General features: G+C 50.0%; 1 long non-coding RNA gene across 1 annotated transcript in view; it reads right to left on the minus strand.

The window, feature by feature from the left end:
* Positions 1-9,480, minus strand: part of LOC140597295 (uncharacterized) — a 37,869-nt gene extending 28,389 nt beyond the window's left edge. Inside the window, exons 1-3 of the long non-coding RNA XR_011999163.1 lie at positions 9,227-9,480; positions 8,363-8,541; positions 5,364-5,477 (exon numbers count right to left, since the gene is read on the minus strand). This is a non-coding gene — a long non-coding RNA (uncharacterized lncRNA). The remainder of the gene's footprint in view (positions 1-5,363; positions 5,478-8,362; positions 8,542-9,226) is intronic.
* Between the last annotated feature and the right edge of the window lie 9,656 nt (positions 9,481-19,136).

The following is a 19,136-nucleotide window of genomic DNA, read 5'->3' on the forward strand; positions in this document are numbered from 1 at the left end:
AGGCTGCTTATTAAATCATAACTCAGTGAAGATATTTCTTTGGGGAGTTTAGTTAATATGGTTCAGATCCATAACTTTCTGGAGATTTATCTTGACATACGGATAAAGCGGAGGCAGCCTAGAGGAATGAATGGATGCTTGGCGTGAATCAGAGACACTCATGCTTGAGAACTCAGTTTTTGTTGATCCTTAGGAAGAACCTGGAGACCTGTCCGTTTGTTAGAAAGCAAAGCGACCCCTATGCTCTGATTGTGCAGGTGTCAACACTGAAGTTTTACCATGAGATAAACATTTCTTCATCTTGACGGTAGGACTGGCCTGACTTTCCCTGGTTTTAGGCTAAGAGTCCCACCTACATATGTCGTGAGGGCCCAGTTTACCTTGGTCAAATAATTATTGGACTAATTATCCCACTGAAGCTTGAGATTTCCCACATAAAATAAAATAAGGTTGGGACAAATTTGGCTTGGTAAGCTTCTAAAGGCAGGTATGTGTCGCAACCATAAAATAACCTACCAACGGCACATTCAAAGGGAACAGTTGAAGCTCTTCTTCCTCTGACAGGCTACGAAATGTACTCTCATTTACTTATCTGTCTTCTGGATGGAGGCCTCTTCAGCACCAGAAATGGTAGAGAAAAGAACCAGTCTGCATGGCCCACCGGGGAGGCTCAATGATGAAAAATTACATACAAAAATGTCTTTCCTTTGACGTCATGGCCCAGAAGAAAGGGCCAGCAGTAAGAGGAGCTCTGAAGCTATTACTTTAGCTCATAAAGATTCTAACCTCTGGGTAGTGCCCATTGGGATGAGCCCAAGACAGGCTGTTGGTCACTAGCAGTGTTGTGCAGACTCCACTTCTTGAGCATGGATGTTTTGGGTGACCTTGTCACAGCCCACGAGCAGGCTGCAGCCTAGGGGCCAGCCTCCAACAAATGGCGACCATCACCAAGGCTCAGAAGAGGGCGGCACTGTAACGTCCGCGCCCCACTGCGGAACCTGGAAGCTGGTGACTTCTCCACCACGCAGCTCAGGCTAAGGGTCAGATACCCTGCCAGTGCCTAGTGTAGGGAAGTGGATCTTTGTGGAGTAAATAAATAAATGGATGAATGCCAACGAGCATCAAGTCAACAGAAACCCTGGGGCTAGAGCCCGTGACCCCAGCTCAATAACCGTACTGACAGCAGGAAGGTCGTGACCCGTGACTCCAGCGGACAGGAGACACACAATGAAAACGGACTCTGAATTCCTCGCTGTTCAGAACTTTGGGATCCTCATGATGAAAAGAGAGACGATGAGAGGACCGGGTCTCAGCGGAGCCTGGGCCCAGCTCAGGGTGAGCAGCGGCTGTCCCGGGGGGAGGACTGGAAGGAGCCGATGGCACTTTGCCACTCCACCTTTGCCCTGGGGTGCCCTCTGTGCCCTGTTTGGAAACGTTTCCCCTCCTTCCGCTCTCATCTATAGATTCAGTGAGCAAAGGGAGGCAAGTGAGACAATTTCCTGGGCTACTGGTTCTCAGAGCTTTAAGAAAATACCAGCCCAGAGCCTCAGATTTGACTGGTTCAGGGAGGCCATAGGCCCCGGCAATGTCTAGAAGCCCCCTACCTTAAAGGCTAATGTGCCGCTAAGGTTAAGAGCCGATGTCCTGGTCAACCATGAAACCCTCGCTGTCCTGGTGTGAACAGTCTGGGCGCGCAGAAGCGGTCTCCTCTCCCTCCTCTGCAGGGTCCGAGGGCTTTGCCTTCTCAGCTACACTGTCCCCTCCAAGGGTCACGCAAGGCTGCTTGCCCAGAATGACGTGGGTCTGACTCATTTAAGCTTCCCACGTTCAATTCTTGATGCTCTTCCCTCATCAGTAGCCTTAAAAGTCGCATGTGATGATTGCGGAGACACCAGTTGAAGGTGCCTGAGTCACTGGGTCCCTACTTGGTCCCTACTTGGAGGAGGGCCGTCTACCAACGAGGAACACTGGGTGTGAAATTTCTCTGAGCAGGAGAGACGGTCTCAGGAGGGGAGTCACCGTCCGTTGGGGGCTGTGCGTGATAGTGGGAGTTACCGTGTCATTACCTGGAAGTCTTCTCTGATCTGCTTGGTTTCTCCAAGTCCCTGAGGACCAGCACCCGGCCCTGCCCTTGCTAGTTGTCTTCTCATCCTGGATCCCCTCCCTGATCTCCATCTGAGAGACCTAAGCCCTGACATCTGCTGCCTCCATGCCAGCCCCCATTTGGCCTTCAGAGGACCTCTTGCCTCTGGATTTCCTCATCGCTGGACGGAGCTGCCCTGGCACACGTGATATCTCAGTGCTTCCTTGCCTTCTTTTCAGTTTCCTGCCCCACCTCACTGCCTACAAACCTGAACTCTCCTACCAGTGTGTGTCCCCTTATTCCCTTGGCACATCTAAATCTCTGCCTCCCTTGATCACTGACGGGTCATCTCCTGCCCAAGCTGAGGTCAGTGGTGCTCATGGTGTGGCTGCTGGACCCATAGCATCAGCATCACCTTGGAGCTTCGTGGAAATTCAAATTCTCAAGCCCCAACGTCTCTCTGTATTCACCCATTCTCCCGTCCAATCAATCCTTAGTGGGCTGAGAAAGTGTGCCTCTGTTTGGGCTCCAACGATCCCTGACAACTACCGACCTTGCTACTGTCTCCACAGTTTCGCCTTCTGCACAATGACATAAAGTTGGAGTCGTACGCTATGCAGCCTTTCAGAATGCCTCCTCGCACTTAGTAATAGGTATTTAATATGCAAATCTATCATAGACTGATAATTCATTTCCTCTTAGCACTAAATAGTCTATTGTCTGGATTTACATACAGCAGCTTGTTAATTTACTTACTGAAGGACATCTTGGTTGCTTTTAAGTCTCAGCAACTATGAATAATGCTGCCATAACCATCTGTGTGCAGCTTTTGTGGCCTTCACAAGTGATTCATCATCATTTTTCTGATGCAATACACATAACAGACGGCATTCATAATAGGCTACGAGCAGGTGCCTAAGGCAGGATCCACTATAACAGGAACCCCCCAAATAACAATGGCTTCACACGAAGAATGTCTCCCTCTCCATCGTGATCTAGATCTCCATATCTAGTTCTGGAATTGAGGCTGCAAATAAAGCTTCATGGCATCACTAACCCAGAGTCCATCTATCTTGAACTCTACCCTGGAGTATGTTTTCTACTCTAAGGTCACCTCACGACAAGGTGGAGATCCAACCACTACATCCACAGTGTAAACAACAGAAAGAAGGAATCCAAAAGAAGACCCAGCAGTTCCTGCCCAGTTAAGTCCCATTAAGTCACTTTTCTAGAAGTTCTAGATACTATTTCCTTTGTATTTCACTAACCAGGTGGTCATAAGGCCATACTTAGCTGGAGAACAAGGCTGGGCATCTTGCTATCCCAAATAAAACAGAAGGAGAGAGGGGATCGGAGGAGAGCACCTAGGTTTGTTTTAGGCAGGGTTATATGGGCACCTGGTTTTCATGCACTTTGCTTCATTGTACTTGGTAGAGATTGCATTTTTTTTTTTTTTTTTTACCAACTGAAGGTTTGTGGCAACGTTGCTTTGAACAAGTCTATCAGTACCATCCTTACAACAGCATTTGCCCACTTCATATCTCTTTATTTTGGTAATTCCCACAATATTCCAAACTTTTTTGTCACTATTGCTATGACACTTGTAAGGGTGATCTGTGTTCTGTGATGCTACTATTGTAATTGTTTTGAGGTAATACGAATCATGTCAAATAAAAAAAAAAAAGTGTGCTCTGAGTGCTGAGTGCTCCACCAACCGGCCGATTCCCCGTCTCTCTCCCTGTCCTGGGGCCTCCCTACCCCCTGAGACACAACGATATTGAAATTAGGCCAGTTAATAACCCTAAATGTTCAAGGGAAAGGAAGAGTCATGGGTCTCTCACTTCAAATGAAAAACTAGAAATGATCAGGCTTAATGAGGACTCTGGCAGGTCAAAAGCCAAGACAGGCTGCGAGCTAGGCCTCTGACATCAAACAGTTGGCCAAGCTTTGAAAGCAAAGGAAGAGTTCTTGAAGGAAATGGAAAGTGCTCCTCCGTGAACACACGAACAATAAAGTAAAGCGGGCTTCTTGCTGATAAGAAGAAAGTTTTAGTGATTTGGATAGATGATCAAACCAGCCACAACATTCCCTTGATCCGAAGCCTAACCCAGAGCAAGGCCCTCGCTCTCTACTGAGAAGGCTGACAGGTGAGAAGCTGCAGATGAGAAGTCTGAAGCTAGCAGAGGCCGGTTCGGGAGGTTTAAGGAAAGACGCTGTCTTCAGAACGTAAAAGTACAAGGGGAAGCGGCAGGTGCTGACGTAGAAACTGCAGCCAGTCCTCCAGAGATCTAGCTCCGAGAGTGCATGATGGTAGCTACCTAAAAACAGATTTTCAGATTTTCAACTCTCTCTATTGGAAGATGTCATCCAGGACTTTCAATAGCTACAGAGGAGAAGTCCATGCCTGGCTTCAAAGACTCACAGGACATGCTGAGTCTCCTGTTAAGGGCTCACGCAGCTGCTGATTCTAAGTTGAAACCGATGGTCACTTACCATTCTGAACATCCCAGAAAAGTTACACTAGATTTGCTCTGCCCACGCTCTACAGATGGAAGGGCAAACCTGGATGACGGCACATCTGTTTACAACGTGGTTTAGTGAATATTTTAAACCCGCTGTTGAGACCTACCACTCAGACAACAAGATTCCTTTCAAAATATCCCTGCTTGTTCACAGCGTACCTGGTCACCCGGGAGTTCTCATGGAGATGTGCAATGGGATGAATGCTGCTCTCATGGCTGCTAACGCCACATCCATTCTGTGGCCCACGGATCAAGGAGTAATTTGTAATAAGACTTTCAAGTCTTATTTTCTTTTTTAAAAGATTTTATTTATTTATTCATGAGAGACACAGGCAGAGGAAGAAGCAGGCTCCATGCAGGGAGCCTGATGTGGGACTCGATCCCGGGTCTCCAGGATCACGCCCCGGGCTGAAGGCTGTGCTAAACCGTTGGGCCACCAGGGCTGAGCTCAAGTCTTATTTTCTTAAGAAATACATTTCCTAAGGCTACAGTTGCCATAGACAGTGATTCTTCTGCTGGATCCGGGTCAACTGAAAACCTTCTGGAAAGGATGCGCCATTCTAGATGCCATCCAGAGCATTTGTGATTCATGGGAAGAGGTCAAAAGAGCAACATGCACAGAAGTTAGAAAGAAGTTGATTCTAGTCCTCACGGAGGCCTCTGAGGGGTTCAAGACCTCAATGGAGGAAGTAGCTGCGGATGTGGCGGGAACAGCAAGAGAGCCAGAATCTGAAACGGAGCCCGAAGATGGGACTGACCTGCCACAATTTCATGCTCGGATTTGGATGGACAAGGAGTTGCTTCTTTTCCATGAGCAAAGAAAATGGTTTCTTGAGAGGGGAACTACTTTTGCTGGAGACGCCGTGATGATGCTGAAATGACAAAGGATTTAGGACGTCACATAAACTTGGTTGATAAAACAGGGCATGATTTGAGAGCATGGGCTCAAGTTTTTAAAGAATGTCCACTACGAGTAAAATGCTGTCAAGCAGCATCACGTACTACAGAGAAACCATTCATGAAAGGAAGAGTCCATTGATGTTGCAAATTTATTTTGTCTTGTTTAAGAAACTGCCACAAGCCACCGTAGCCTTCAGTGTCCACCACCGTCATGAGTCAACCACCAGCAACGTGGAGGCCAGACCCTCCACCGGCAAGAAGATCACAAGTTGCTGGAAGCTCAAGTGATGGGTTAGCATATTTTAGCAAAAAAGTATTTTTTTAGTTAAAGTATATACATCGGGGTTTTTTTTAGACTTAATGCTACTGTACACTTAACCGACTACAGTAGAGTGTAAACACGGCTTTTATATGCACTGGCAACCCAAAAAAATTCATTTGGCTCACTTTATTGCAGTTGTCTGGAGCCAAACCCACGAGCTCTCCGGACGTATGCTTGTATCTATTTAATTCAAGGGCCAACGCCAACGCCACCTTTCTCTTCCCCTCAGGTAAGAAGGCAGATCTGAGAGGAACGTTCTTATGGGGCCAACCTTCAATCTCCTTGACAGTTAAGAAATAAAACCATATGCAAACCTGGGGGTTTTGTACTATTCTGTGGATGCACCCCAGAACCCACTGCAGTTTTGCCAAGGTCTCCGTTTGGATGGAGAGCACCGCCTGGGAAGTGGGGAGCTCTGTCTCTGAAAAGGCTGGGACATAAGGAAAACATGACAGGATGGGTTTTATAGCTGGATTATGTGTTTTTTTACAGGGGAAAAGAAATGGCGAGTCAAAAAAAATTATTTAGCGGCTTCTTCTAGGAATGTCAGCAATACGGTTGTGGTGGTTGTAACAGAGACTCTCTAGCTAAACACTCTTGGTTTTGGAGGCTCACCCACGTACGGGATGGCACCAGCCATGGCCGTTGGCTACTTCAGTCACCCACAGCAGGCCATACCTCCTGGAACCGATGCCTCTGGGTCACCCCCTCCCGTGATTCTGGGCTGCCCTGTGACCACTTTAACCAGCAGGGAAACTGTGCCAATGGCCTGACTCGTTTCAAGAAGGCCTCAAAGTTTCTATTTTTGCTTCTTAAATATCCTGAGCTGCCATGCGAGAAGTCTGGCTACACCGCTGGAGAAGCCACATGGGGAGGTTCAGAGGAGACACCCCACGAGCAGGAAAAGCTGCAGGACTACATGGAGAGAGACAGCAAGTCTAGGAGTCCCAGCCTCCAGCCAAGTCCAGACCCTGGTCTCCCCGCCCGCAGAAGGCAGCCACACGATGACCACCTGCAAATCCATATGGAACAATACGAGAAATAAAATGGTGTTTTGTTTTTAGGCCACTACTCGTCGGGGTGGTTTGTACCCAGTAACAAATGACCGAAGCAGCATCACCTCCCTGAAGCACATCTACAACCTTGGGTTGGAACCCCGGCCGGTATGGCTACCACAGCCCTCGCCCACCCGCCCGCCGTGGTTTGCCAAAACGGCCCAGACTGGCCTCCGGGGCCACAGGAAGTCCTGGACTCCTCCCACCTCCGCTCAGCACTGCCACCTAAGCCGCCTAACTCCAAGCCCAAAAATCCAACTTTCCCAGGTCCCTCCTGCTGACTTGGTCAGGCCAGCTGGAAGCACCCCTGATAGGAGCACCCCTGCCTGTCCTCCTCATCCTGCCTCCCAAAAGGAATTCATGGAATCTTTGGAAACCCATCAAAAAAGCTGGTCCAGTGTGTGTGTGTGTGCACACGCATGTGCACCGGGGGACTCTTAACCACAAATAGATCAAGTCTTATTCTAGAACTGTGGCCAGAAAAATGAGTTCCTGGCATCTCCAATTGGAATCTGGAACAGATTTTCCCATAAAAAAGCGGTATTATAGGTGATTTTAGATACTATTAGAACTAGCGTTCAGCTACACTGCTGGTTAAATAGGTATTTAGAAGCTGCCCTGGGAACATAATTACCTTTTATGACATTGTCCTAATGAGAAACAAGATCCAAATGAGTGCCTTCAGAATGGACCTTTGGAAGCAGCCCGACTGTACGTTGGGAAGTCCCATTCCATATTGAACACCAGTTATGTAGTTGATGGTGGGGAGTAAGTCGGAGGAAAAAATAATATGGTGACCTCTTCCCAAAAAGTCGTAGTTTCCCCGGGAGGCCTAACACGCGAGGAACAATAAGCAAAGCGGTCAATGGGCATTTCCGGACTCGTGTGACCCCGAGCAGTCCGCGCCTCCCAACTTGCAAAAGCAAGCCCAGAACTTAGACTCCTTACATGGGCTTCCAGGCACCTGTTTCGAGAGGGCTTGTGGACCCCTGCTGTCCAGAATGGCCCACAAGCCGCTTCCTGTTACCGGGAGAGGAGTGGGCGGTAAAGAAGGCACCTGCACCTGAGCTGGCTATCCAGGAATGAGCCTAGGTGGGGCCGGAGCTTGGGAGCCAACTACAGGAGACCAGCAGCCTGGTGGCTGGACCCAAACCCAGGGCCCCTGCCTCTGGCCTCGTAAAGGGCCGCCCAAGAGGCCCCACCACTTGCTTCCCAACATGTGGCCTGGGAACATCTTGACTGGAATCATGTAGTGGGGGCACGGACTAAAGATCCTGGTTCTTTGGCCACGACCTGGAGCTTGGGAATCTCCGTGACGGACCAACTCCACAGCGGCTTCCTCTGCGGCTGCAAGTTCCGAGTTGCTGTTCCAAACACCCTCGCCCGCCCGCCCGGAGATGCAAGGGCCCCACCAACGTGCCGGGGGTGCTGTTACCCCTGGCAACCTAGGGGGGTCCAGACGCGGGTCTCAGCCCCTCACCTGCTCCCCTCGGGTAGCCTCGTAAGGCCCGGTGCTAGAGAAAAACACGTTCAAACCACTGGGCATGGGGTGGGGGCTCTCGCACACTCCTGGCGCTTTCTGGCTCTGTCTCCATCCCGGGCACAGCGGCGAGCGTGCGCTGCCAACACGGCTGCTGCATCTGGATGGAACCCCAGCATCTGTTGTAAAAAAGGGAGGTCTTCAAGGAAGGCCTCTTTGGGGTGGCGCGGTGCCGAGTGCGGTGGGCCGCCCGTGTAGGGCCCGGGACGCGGAAACGCTGAGGCCAAGGTCCTAGGGCCAGTGGCCACGGAAGGCCCGGACCTCCCGCGACGCTCGCGGCCCGACATGGTGCCCAGGGTGGCAGCTGCAGCAGGTGTCGGCGGGTCGGGCCAGGTCGCCGCTCCCGGTCCAGTCCCTTTGCTGACTCGTGTTTCTGGTTTCGCTGCACAGAACTCCCTCCCCTCCTTTACACCGTACTCCCCCCTTCCCCTCCTTCCCACGGTGACTCTGCCCTCTGTCCTTCGCTCCACACCAACGCCCACAAGCCTGCTCTCTCCTCTCCTCAGCCTTCAGGCTGCCCCTCGCCCTGTTCCGCGTGGGGAGCAGCAGCCACGGGGCCGCAGCCAAGGCCCACCACCTGCTGGGTGCCCAGGACACCCTGCTTTACGACACTCAGGGACAGCGGGTCACCGGCCCCAGGGACCCCAGGTGCGGCTCCCCGGCCAGCAGCCCCCTCCCTCTGCTCGCCTCCCCGATGCCACACAGTGCAGCCCGAGCTCTCCCAGTGGCCCAAGGCCATCCCACCCGTCCCCTGCGCCAGGCGGGCCGTGAGCGCGACAGGCACCCCAGCTGCCCTTGCCCCACCTGCTGTCCAGGGACCTCGTGCAAAGCCGCCTTTGGGGCCACTCGTGGGGCCAGTGGCCTTCCTTCCGCCCGCACTGTGGCAGTTCAGAGCCTGTCTTTGCATCCAACAGTCAGAATCTTTCCATGGTGGCATCTGATTCACTTTCCCTCCTGTGTGTGGGTGTGTGTGTGGGTGTGGGTGGGTGTGCGTGTGCGTGTGGCCCAATGCACCAGCTTCAAGGTTTTCAGAAAGCTTTCTTTGGAGAAAAATAAACAACCGCTGTGATGCTAAGTCTGAAACCTGTGTGACCTCCGTGGGCCCTTCGTGCGTCCCCCGGCCCTCCACGGCCGTGTCAGAGAACTCCCGACCCCACCATCCTCACCCTTGAGTGATGCGTGCGCCTCCCACGGGGCTGAGCAGAGGGAAGCCCCCGCCTCCGCCCCACGGGTCACGCTGCAGGGGGCACGCGTGCTCTGGGAAAGCTCTCTCCTTGCCGGGCACCTCCCTGCCTCCCCAGCGGCTCAGAGATGCTGCTCCTGCAAGTGCCCCTTCCCTCCTGAGAACGGGGCCTCGCCCTCCATTTCTGTGCCAGTCCGTTCCAACACCATGAAATATAGCATTACAGCTTCCTTCTTAAAAAAGCAAAAAAAAAAAAAAAAAAAAAAAAAAAAAGGGGCAGCCCGGATGGCTCAGCAGTTTAGTGCCTGCCTTCGTCCCAGGCCGTGACCCCGGGTCCCAGGATCAAGTCCCACATTGGGCTCCCTGCATGGAGCCTGACTCTCCCTCTGCCTATGTCTTTGCCTCTCTCTCTCTCTCTGTGTCTCTCATGAATAAATAAATTAAATCTTAAAAAAAAAGCAAAAAAAAAAAAAAAAAAGACCTCTTACCTCCACTTCTCCTCTCGAGATGGTGCCCGTTTCTTTCCTTATTTTTGAGGGAAAGCTCCTCCAGAGACCCATCTTCCCAGTCGGCACCCCCTCCATCCTCGGCCCGCAAGCCAGGGTCAGGCCTGCTTCTGCCCATGATGCCCCCCAAATCACGTCGCCTGCAGGCAACAAGCCGACTCACCTGTTCGAGCCCGGCGGAGGCCAGGAGCACGTGGCCCTGGCGTGGTCCGGGGCACTGGGCACCACAGGCTGGTTTCCAGCACACAGCAGCCTCCGCATCCCTCTGGCCTTCTACGGGGTTCTGAGCAGACCTCTCTTACCTCCACGGTTCCTAAGCCACTGGTTTTCAGCAGTTCCAGGCAAGGAGACGCCAGCCCGCCTGTTGCCGAGGGACCCGAAAGACCCGCACCCACCTGCCCGTTTCTGGCCCGGGGGGTGGGCTGCCCAAGAGCCTGCTTGTCCGTCAAGCTCCTGGGCGTTGCTGCTGCGGAGCCGGGACCGGAGCTGAGTGGCAGCGCCTACACGTTTCAGTTATTATTCACTTTGGTGATGACAGTACGCACTTTCGGGTTCAATATTCCCATGCACTGAGGACACTGGGGCCTCCGCCCAGGACCTCCACCCAGGCCTCCGCCGGGACCACAGGAGGACCTCTGCCCTGACATGGGGCCACCTGTCCCACTGCCTAATTCGCCTCCTGGGCATTAACAGGTTCAGCCTGAACTCCCGGGGACCCCCCACCCCAGCCCTGGCCCGTCCATGGTTTTCTCCTCAGTCTGCGGTAACGTCAGCCTTCCCATTTCTCAAGCCAGAGCCTCGGGAGTCATTCAGGACTCCCCTTCACTTTTACAGCCCCTCCAGCCCTTCAGACAACTGTACTGCTTTAAAGCAGAAATAGATCTGAATTCAGTCGGTTCACTCCTTCTTTACGAGGCCACTGGTGCTCCTGGGATGAGGGGAGATGCTCCCGGGTACCCCCGCTGCTGGAAATATTTCTATGGCCTGGCTGAAGCTTTTATTTTTAATTTATTTTTATTTATTTATGATAGACATAGAGAGAGAGAGAGAGAGAGAGAGAGGCAGAGACACAGGCAGAGGGAGAAGCAGGCTCCATGCCGGGAGCCCGACGTGGGACTCCATCCTGGGACTCCAGGATAGCGCCCTGGGCCAAAGGCAGGTGCAAAACCGCTGAGCCACCCAGGGATACCCTGGCTGAAGCTTTCTGAAACTCCATTTGTATATAGTGTTTTGTTGTCGTTGTTGTTTTCTTAAATTTATAGCAAGTGACTGTTAGATGAGTAATGTGTTAGGTACAAAGGAACACATTCTGTTGTAAAAGGACCAGCAAAGCATAGTCCCTATGTCACAGTGGTTGTGAAATACTTAGAAATACTTTAGGCTAGTCTCTAAGTGAAACCTCTTTACTATCGTAGAACTTGAACTTGGGCCCAGTAGTTAGGAGTGTGTGCTCTAAGGACAGACTGGAGGGGTCATATCTTTGCTCTCCCATTGCCTTGGTCAAGTTCCTCTAAGCTAGTTTCCTCATCTGATTGTAAGGTTGGGAACTGACCTAAAGGACGTAAAGCAGCACCTGGCGCCTAACTGGCTGTGCTCAACTAACTATACTGTGATGGTTCGCTACTCTTTAGCTCATCATCCTGAGACAGGGAAACCAAGGGGACCCCACAAAAAAATCCTTTTCAATCCTTTTCCTGCACCTTTTCCTGCAAGGACCTGCACCCTCACCTCATATACACCTTTTGAACAAACATTGTTGTCCCTACAAAGATCAAGGGGTTAATGATTTCTCTGGAGTCTTCAGCACAATCGATGACATCTAAGGAATGACAGGGCAGGGTCATTATGAACATTTTTCCAAAACTCCAGACTCATCAAGACCCCCGGCTCCAAGGTATAAGTCACTTACAGAGAAGACCTAAACACTCTTTGTCCCTGGATGCCTGGAAGGATACGTGTGCTGGGCCACAATCCTCGATGAAAACCCCAGACCCCAAGCAAAGACAAGATTCACTCTCCTTTCCTTTCTGAGTCTCTCAGATGCTCTGTCTATATCTGCACTGTCTCTATGTCGTCAATAAACTCTGCTCTCACTTCCTCTCAACGTGTGTTTGATTTCAATCCTGCATGAAGCCAAGACCCTCCTGGTTGGTCCTGTGAGCGCCACTCTGGGTCCTCAGACCCCGCCAGCCTGCATCAATGCTGCAGGATGACTTGTAGGCTTCATTTTACACTCCCCGGTGTGCAGACCGGATTTTTTTGGCCTCCTTTAGTCATAATGGAGAACTGTAGTTGAATTTAGCCATTGAAATGTTAGCTCTCTAGAAAGAGGGAGCAAAAAATAAATAAAAAATAAATAAAATAAAATAAAATAAAATAAAATAAAATAAAAATAAAAAGAGGGAGCTTACAGGCCAGAAAATTATTTTTAAGTGAATCATTGGGTAGGAAAACAACAGGCCTTTCCTCCCATTTGACACCTTTCCTTTGCATTTTCAAAGAGAGATTCTTATGTTTCGCACATTTTCTTCTCTGACGGTTGCTTTTATGCCTGCCTGATTTCTCAGTGTGGAAGACCCTCCTTCCAAAAAACTAAAAATAAAAAAAAATTTTTCGAAAAGACCATCCTTCCATCTGAGTGCTAGCAGTCACTTTGCACCCTAGGCCAAACATTCAAGGAGTCTGTGCAAACCTACCCCGCATAGTCAGGACAACGGGTGTGCATTTGTATGCACAGAAAGGACGGATCAGCTTTCATGATGGGCGCTGCTGATTAGACGACACATGTGAAAGCTTGAGAACTCACTTGCACAGGGTTATGGAAAGCCTGATGCCTTCAGCCCGGGCCCTGAGAGGCTGGGGGCCTGGAGGATGCATGGCTAGCACCTCCCCCGGGCTCACTTTGCCTCCAGCAGAAGTTTGATTGACACTTACTGCCCAGGTGGTCATTACCAAAGCATGTTTGTTCTAGACAGTATAGACATCCGTAGTAGTTCAAAGCTGCTTTGCAAGTGATGCCAGGTGAAGCTGTGGATAGGAACAGGAAGGCCCCGAAAAAGGCTTTGCTCAATCTCATGATTACTAGGCCTGCAGCTTATCACTGTTTTTAAAGGCCTGCTCACCTAGACACCAATATCCACATCCATAAACGTGCCTGAGCTAATGTACATTCTCTTCTGTACAGACCACCCAGTGAATGATAATATTACTAATAATCATGCTAATGCCGTCTATTGGCTCCTGACTCTGCCTCAGGCATCACCCCAAGGGCCAGCTGCATGAGCATGTCACTAGTGCAGTTGTACAGGGCCCCGTGGTTGGAAGAATTCGGAGGGTTTATAATGATTGGGATTGCTTTGAGATTTTTAATAATTTTATCGGTGAGTTTTCATTTTCTAAGTCAAGTCCTATGAGACAAAGGAGTATATACCTGGGTCTTAGAGACTTAGCTCAAACATCTTTCTGCTGCCTACTATCTCTCGGTCTCCCCACTGATGGGGTCTCAGCCACCCACTCCCCTGCTCCCTAGTCCCCAGGACCTTGCCTTGCCTCTCCACCTGTGTTTAGTGACCACTGAGGCCTCTCAGGCCCTGGCATGAAGAGTGAGGTCCCGTGCATGTGCCTTATGTGCCCTGGGAGGGGGCACGGCAGCAGCCATCCCCACCCTGGGCTGGCAACCCCAGGAGCATTCATCAGGTAACCCTGCTGGGCACGGTTTCTTGCCCACCCCTGATCCAGTTACTAAGTGGGTCTCCCAGAAGAGGCTGCAATTCTTTAAAGGCAATTACCTGTCCACCATGAGTGGGATAATAGGCCCATAAGAAGGGGAGATGCCTGGTCTAATTTCCCTGCCTCTAGCTGACAGCCACAGGGAGGGCGTCTGGGCATCCAGGGGGCTGTGCACAGGTACCAAGTCACAGAGAGTGTCTCTCAGATGTCTGTAAGAGCTGATAGTCACCCAGGATGTATCGCATACTCCGAACCACCAAAGAAAGGAAAAAACCTTATATTTTGTATCTTTAGTGGTACTTTTCCCCAATTTTTTGAATAGGCGGCCCTGCATTTTGCATTGAGACTTGCAAATTGTGTGGCCAGTCCTGTTCCTTTTCATTTAATGTGACTTGTGGTCACAAAGCCGCCAGTAATGGAGGCTGTATTGTTTTTCTATCATTTTATTTTACTTTATCTTCACCATGATAAATGTATCCCCTATTTCCCCCATCACCACACCCATCTGTCCTCTGGGAACCATCAGTTTGCTCTCTGTAGCTAATAGTCTAGTTCTCTAGCTAATAGTTTCTCTTTCTTTCTCTTTTTTTTTTCTCCCTTTGCTCATTTGTTTTGTTTCTTAAATTCCACATATGAGTGAGATCATATGGTGTTTGTCTTTCTCCGACTGGCTGATGTAGCTTAGCGTGATACTCTTCAGCTGGATCCATGTTGTTGCAAATGGCAAGATTTCATTCTTTTTTTTTTATGGCTGAATAATATTCTGATGGAGGTTGTATTTAAACCCGTATAGACCCACTAAGAACTGCTGTTAACTCTGCTACACGTATCTCAAGTCATGGCCCATCGGGTTATATGGTTTTCCCTTCAGTTGTCTTAACCCCGACTCTGCACAGCTTGCAACATCTTCCCATTTACGTACATCATAAAATCTATTCACGTATCATTTGTAAATGGAGCTTGATAGAGTGTGAATTTGGCAAGGTGGGAAAGGAAGTAAGATAGCATTTAAGCCATAGGAATAGATGGGAATAATCAAAAAGGCACCATGATGCATAGAGAGCAAGAGAGAAAGCTGTTTGAAAGCTGTGACTCGTTCAGATTGCACCCCAGTGCATTGCCAACTGTCAGCAGCGCTGCCTGAGCAGATGGGCAGGTGCAAAGTCGTGACGATTAGGAACACAGTAACAACACCATGCCGGCCATGGTTTCCTCACAAGGTGTCCTATTCATCTGTGAGACAGCTAAGCACTTTTATTAAGCATTTTAGAGTCTCTCCTATCTATTTAAGGCATTTAGATTTTACATTTCCGAACAGATGGCAAAAATGGAGTAACTGTGTATGTTGTTGGGCACGTGTGGGGAAGCAGGATGTGGGTGAGGAAGCAGAGGAGACTTTATGACATTGAGAGCAAGAACGAGAAGGTGCAGCTTTTTTCCTACTCACTTCTTGCTTCCTTTATTCTTTATCTGTGCTCCATTTTTCAACTTGGTGAGATCCATATGCAGCATATAAAGAGCTGAGCTCTCGCGTGGGTTAATAAAGATGCTGAGATCCTCACTCTGTAGAACTGCTGATGGAGGCAGGAATCCTGTTACTGGTGGATGCTTGTGTTCCACACCCTTCGTTGGAAAAGCGTGGGGTAGGAGGAGGTTCAGGAGGCAGGAAGAAAGACTGGCTCTGTCTGGGCTGCCTCATGGCAAGAAGGAGAATTTGCTTTTGGAGAGAGTCTGTGGAACTGGACAAAAACTAAGTTATTGGGCAGTGCGGCTTTCTCTCAGAAAGGATAAATTCAGTAGGCTTTGGGCTTCTGTTTCATAAGCATTTAACAAAATTTGACATCCATAATCAAACCTCTTAGCAAACTAAGAATAGGATGAAAGTTTATCAAGCCAATAAAACACAAAAAAAAATTCCAGAGTTAACATTATATTTAAGAATGACACTGAGTGCTTTCCTTGAAGATCCAGGCCAAAGCAAAAAAGGCTCATCTCCATGACTTCTCTTCAAAATCGTACACAGATTGCAGCCAACACAAAAGAAATCTAAGGCGCACAGATCAGAAAGCAAAAAGGTAGAACTACCTTCCTTCGCAGATGGCATCATTGTTTGTACAGAAAATCCTAAGTTATCTATGAAACACCTAGTAAGTGTGACGCACCTTAAAGAAGGCCTGGATAAGGGGAGAGGCTTAACGTTGTCCTGGACCGAAGGACTCAATAAATAATTTGGGAAGAACTGTCCTCCTACCATTCTACAGAGTCAACGCAATTCAAATCCAAATCCCACCAGACATTTGTAAAAATGGAAATGTCTTTTAAAGACGTACAGACGAGTACACAAGAACTTAAAGAAGGAAGACAGCATCGTAAAGCCCTCCTGCCTGAGTCTCCGATAGTCAAGATATCCGGGTGCCGGCCCAGGATGGCCTGACAGACCAACAGGACAGAACAGAGGATTTGGGGCTAAGTCTGCAGCGTATATGTGATGCCTGCCGCGTCGGGGGACAGGGTGGCGGGAGGCCCTCGGCAAACACCTGCCAGGCGCATGGGGCCCCACGTGGTGGTGCCGAGCGAGTCCAAGCCCGGCCTCCAGCCCCTCTTTGCTGGGTGTCCCGGGGACCCGGGGTCTGCGGGCAGGTGCCCCCAGGCCTCTTGTTCCCACGACTGCCCCCATGGCCTCCCGTGAATGTGGGCAGCTCTGGCTCCCCCCTCTTCCAGCCCTTGGCACGCAGTTGTCCCTCACAAGTACCACTGCCCCGTCTAAGAGGACGTGGGGGTCCCTGAGGGCTGTGCTGTCCTGACCCCCCTGTGGCGCGTCCTCCCAAGCGCAGCAGCATAGTCCCCGTGACGCGCATGCTGAGGGCACCAATGTGGGGGGCTGAGGCGAGGGATGGGCAAGTATTCAAAGGCCCAGGGGCCCCCATCTCCCACTGGGCCCAGCTCGCACGCAACGGGCAGGACAGGCCTGAGGAAGGCATAGTCCTAATGCGCAACGAGCCCTGTCGTGGATGGTTGGGGCGTGTTTGCCCAGAAGTAGGAGAGTCCTTCTCTTCCAAAGCCCTTGGAGAATGTCTCATGTCTTGTACCACCAAGACGGCTCATGAAATTGCAAGTCCCAGGGCTTCTGTTCTTCGCCCCCCACCCAGGGGAGCGGTGAGGCCCTCGGCCACTCAGGTGCTGGGGGAAGGAGTAGGTCCCCTCACCCCCTTCCGCCCCCTTCCCCTCCCCATAATTAAGACCTCAAATTCTCAGATGGTTGGATTAAACTGCAGATTTTCTGGGTGACTGAATCGATCATTTCTAATTACTCACAGGTAAACGGCTAAGAGAAGTAGAATGTCATATCTGGTTTCAAAATATTTTCTAGAAGCCTTTATTCTTTGTCTCTGTAACTGAGAGTGAGCCTCGTGATTTCTGACTTCTTAGAAGTTCTGCTCTCTTCTGAGTTCTTGGATTGCATTTAAGCATCTCCTTAAAAACAACCACAGTCAGTCAAGTTTCTTCCATGGGTGTGGGGCTGGCAAGGGGGCCTGAGAACCAGAAAGTAGTTCTTTAAAAAATAGAACACATCCAGAGTTTCCTGGTTGGAACCCTTCTATGGAAATTCTGGCTCCACTCTCTCTACACGTGTCAGAGGACAATTTATGGCAGTCAGCGAAGCAGCCAGAAAGAGATTTAGGTTTTCTCTCTCCCATGCACATAGCATGATCACTTGGATTGACTGAAGGCTATTTTGTTCCATTTGGGCCAAACTTGAACACACGGGAAAACCAAACAAGTGGGGGGAGGGCTGGTGGACAGTGACCAAGTTGGCAAAGAAGAGCCTTCAGGTGGCAGGTTGGCAGGCTGCCCTGTGATCTGGGCACCAAGTCCACAGGCCCCGACCAGGTGGCAGCTGCCGGGCTGTTCTTAAGCTGGGACGAGCTAACGAGTCTGGTTTTGCCTTGGGGTGTGATTTTCTTTTTCCGGCTGCAGCTCAGGCATAGTTGGGGTGGTTTGTGGGTGTGTGTGCATTAGGCTTCCACTTCAGAATCAAGGTGCGGTCCGTCTCAGGCCGACTCAGCACACACCAGCAGATCGCCTCTTGATATGCCCTACAAGTCCTTCTGAGTCTCAAGCAGAAGTTCCCATGACTCTTGGTATATAATGTATCAGCGTCCTTTTCCACTGGGCAAGAGAGGGAAATGGTTCTCTCAGAAAATATATTTATCTGAATCAAATGAAATGCTGTTTATCCAGAGGCTATTGTCTCCTGAGTCGAACCAGCTGGCTCACTGCTGAGAAACCAGACGTTTTCACTACCTAAAAACCCATATTACGTAGTACATGCATGGAACTGCTGAGGTGAGTCATGGGCCAGACCTTCACATCTTTGGTCAGGGCTTATTTATTGATGTCATAAATATATTTGTATGCAGTTTGAAGTTTTGTGGGTTTGGAAGATGAGAAGAGGACAAGGAGACAAGAGAAAACCAGAGAAGACAGGTAGGCATTATCTGGTGGAAGACGAGCTCCAGGAGGGAGGGATGAGGTCTGCTTCACTCATTGCCCAAGTCCCAGGACCGAGATGCATAGTAGCCACAGAGTAGGACCTTATAAATATTTTCTGAGTTGATTCATGGAAACAATGGAAAGCATTGGTTTCTAGGACAGTCTGATAGGGAACAGTAAAGAGAAGAAGAAGAAGAAGAAGAAGAAGAAGAAGAAGAAGAAGAAGAAGAAGAAGAAGAAGAAGAAGAAGGAGGAGGAGGAGGAGGAGGAGGAGGAGGAAGGGAGGAGGAGGAGGAGAAAAAGACAAAGAAGAAGAAGGAGGAGGAGGAAGAGGAGGAGGAGGATGAGAAGAAGAAGAAGGAGGAGGAGGAGAAGGAGGAGAGGGGGAGAAAAAGATGAAGAAGGAGAAGAAGAAGAAGAAGGAGGAGGAGGAGAAGAAGAAGGAGGAGGAGGAGGAGGAGGAGGTGAAGGAGAAGAAGAAGGAGGAGGAGAAGGAGAAGAAGGAGGAGGAGGAGAAGTAGGAGTAGAGGAGGAGGAGAAAGAGGAGGAAGAGGAGAAGGAGGAGGAGGAGGACAGGAAAGAAGAAGAAGAAGAAGAAGAAGAAGAAGAAGAAGGAGGAGGAGGAGGAGGAGGAGGAGGAGGAGAAGGAGGAGGAGGAGAAGAAGAAGGAGGAGGAGAAGAAGGAGGAGGAAGAGGAGAAAAAGATGAAGAAGAAGAAGGAGGAGGAGGAGAAGAAGAATAAGGAGAAGAAGGAGGAGGAGAAAAAGACGAAGAAGGAGAAGAAGAAGAAGGAGGAGGAGGA

The sequence above is a fragment of the Vulpes vulpes genome, unplaced genomic scaffold, assembly GCF_048418805.1.
Source record: "Vulpes vulpes isolate BD-2025 unplaced genomic scaffold, VulVul3 u000000652, whole genome shotgun sequence".
NCBI lineage: Eukaryota > Metazoa > Chordata > Mammalia > Carnivora > Canidae > Vulpes > Vulpes vulpes.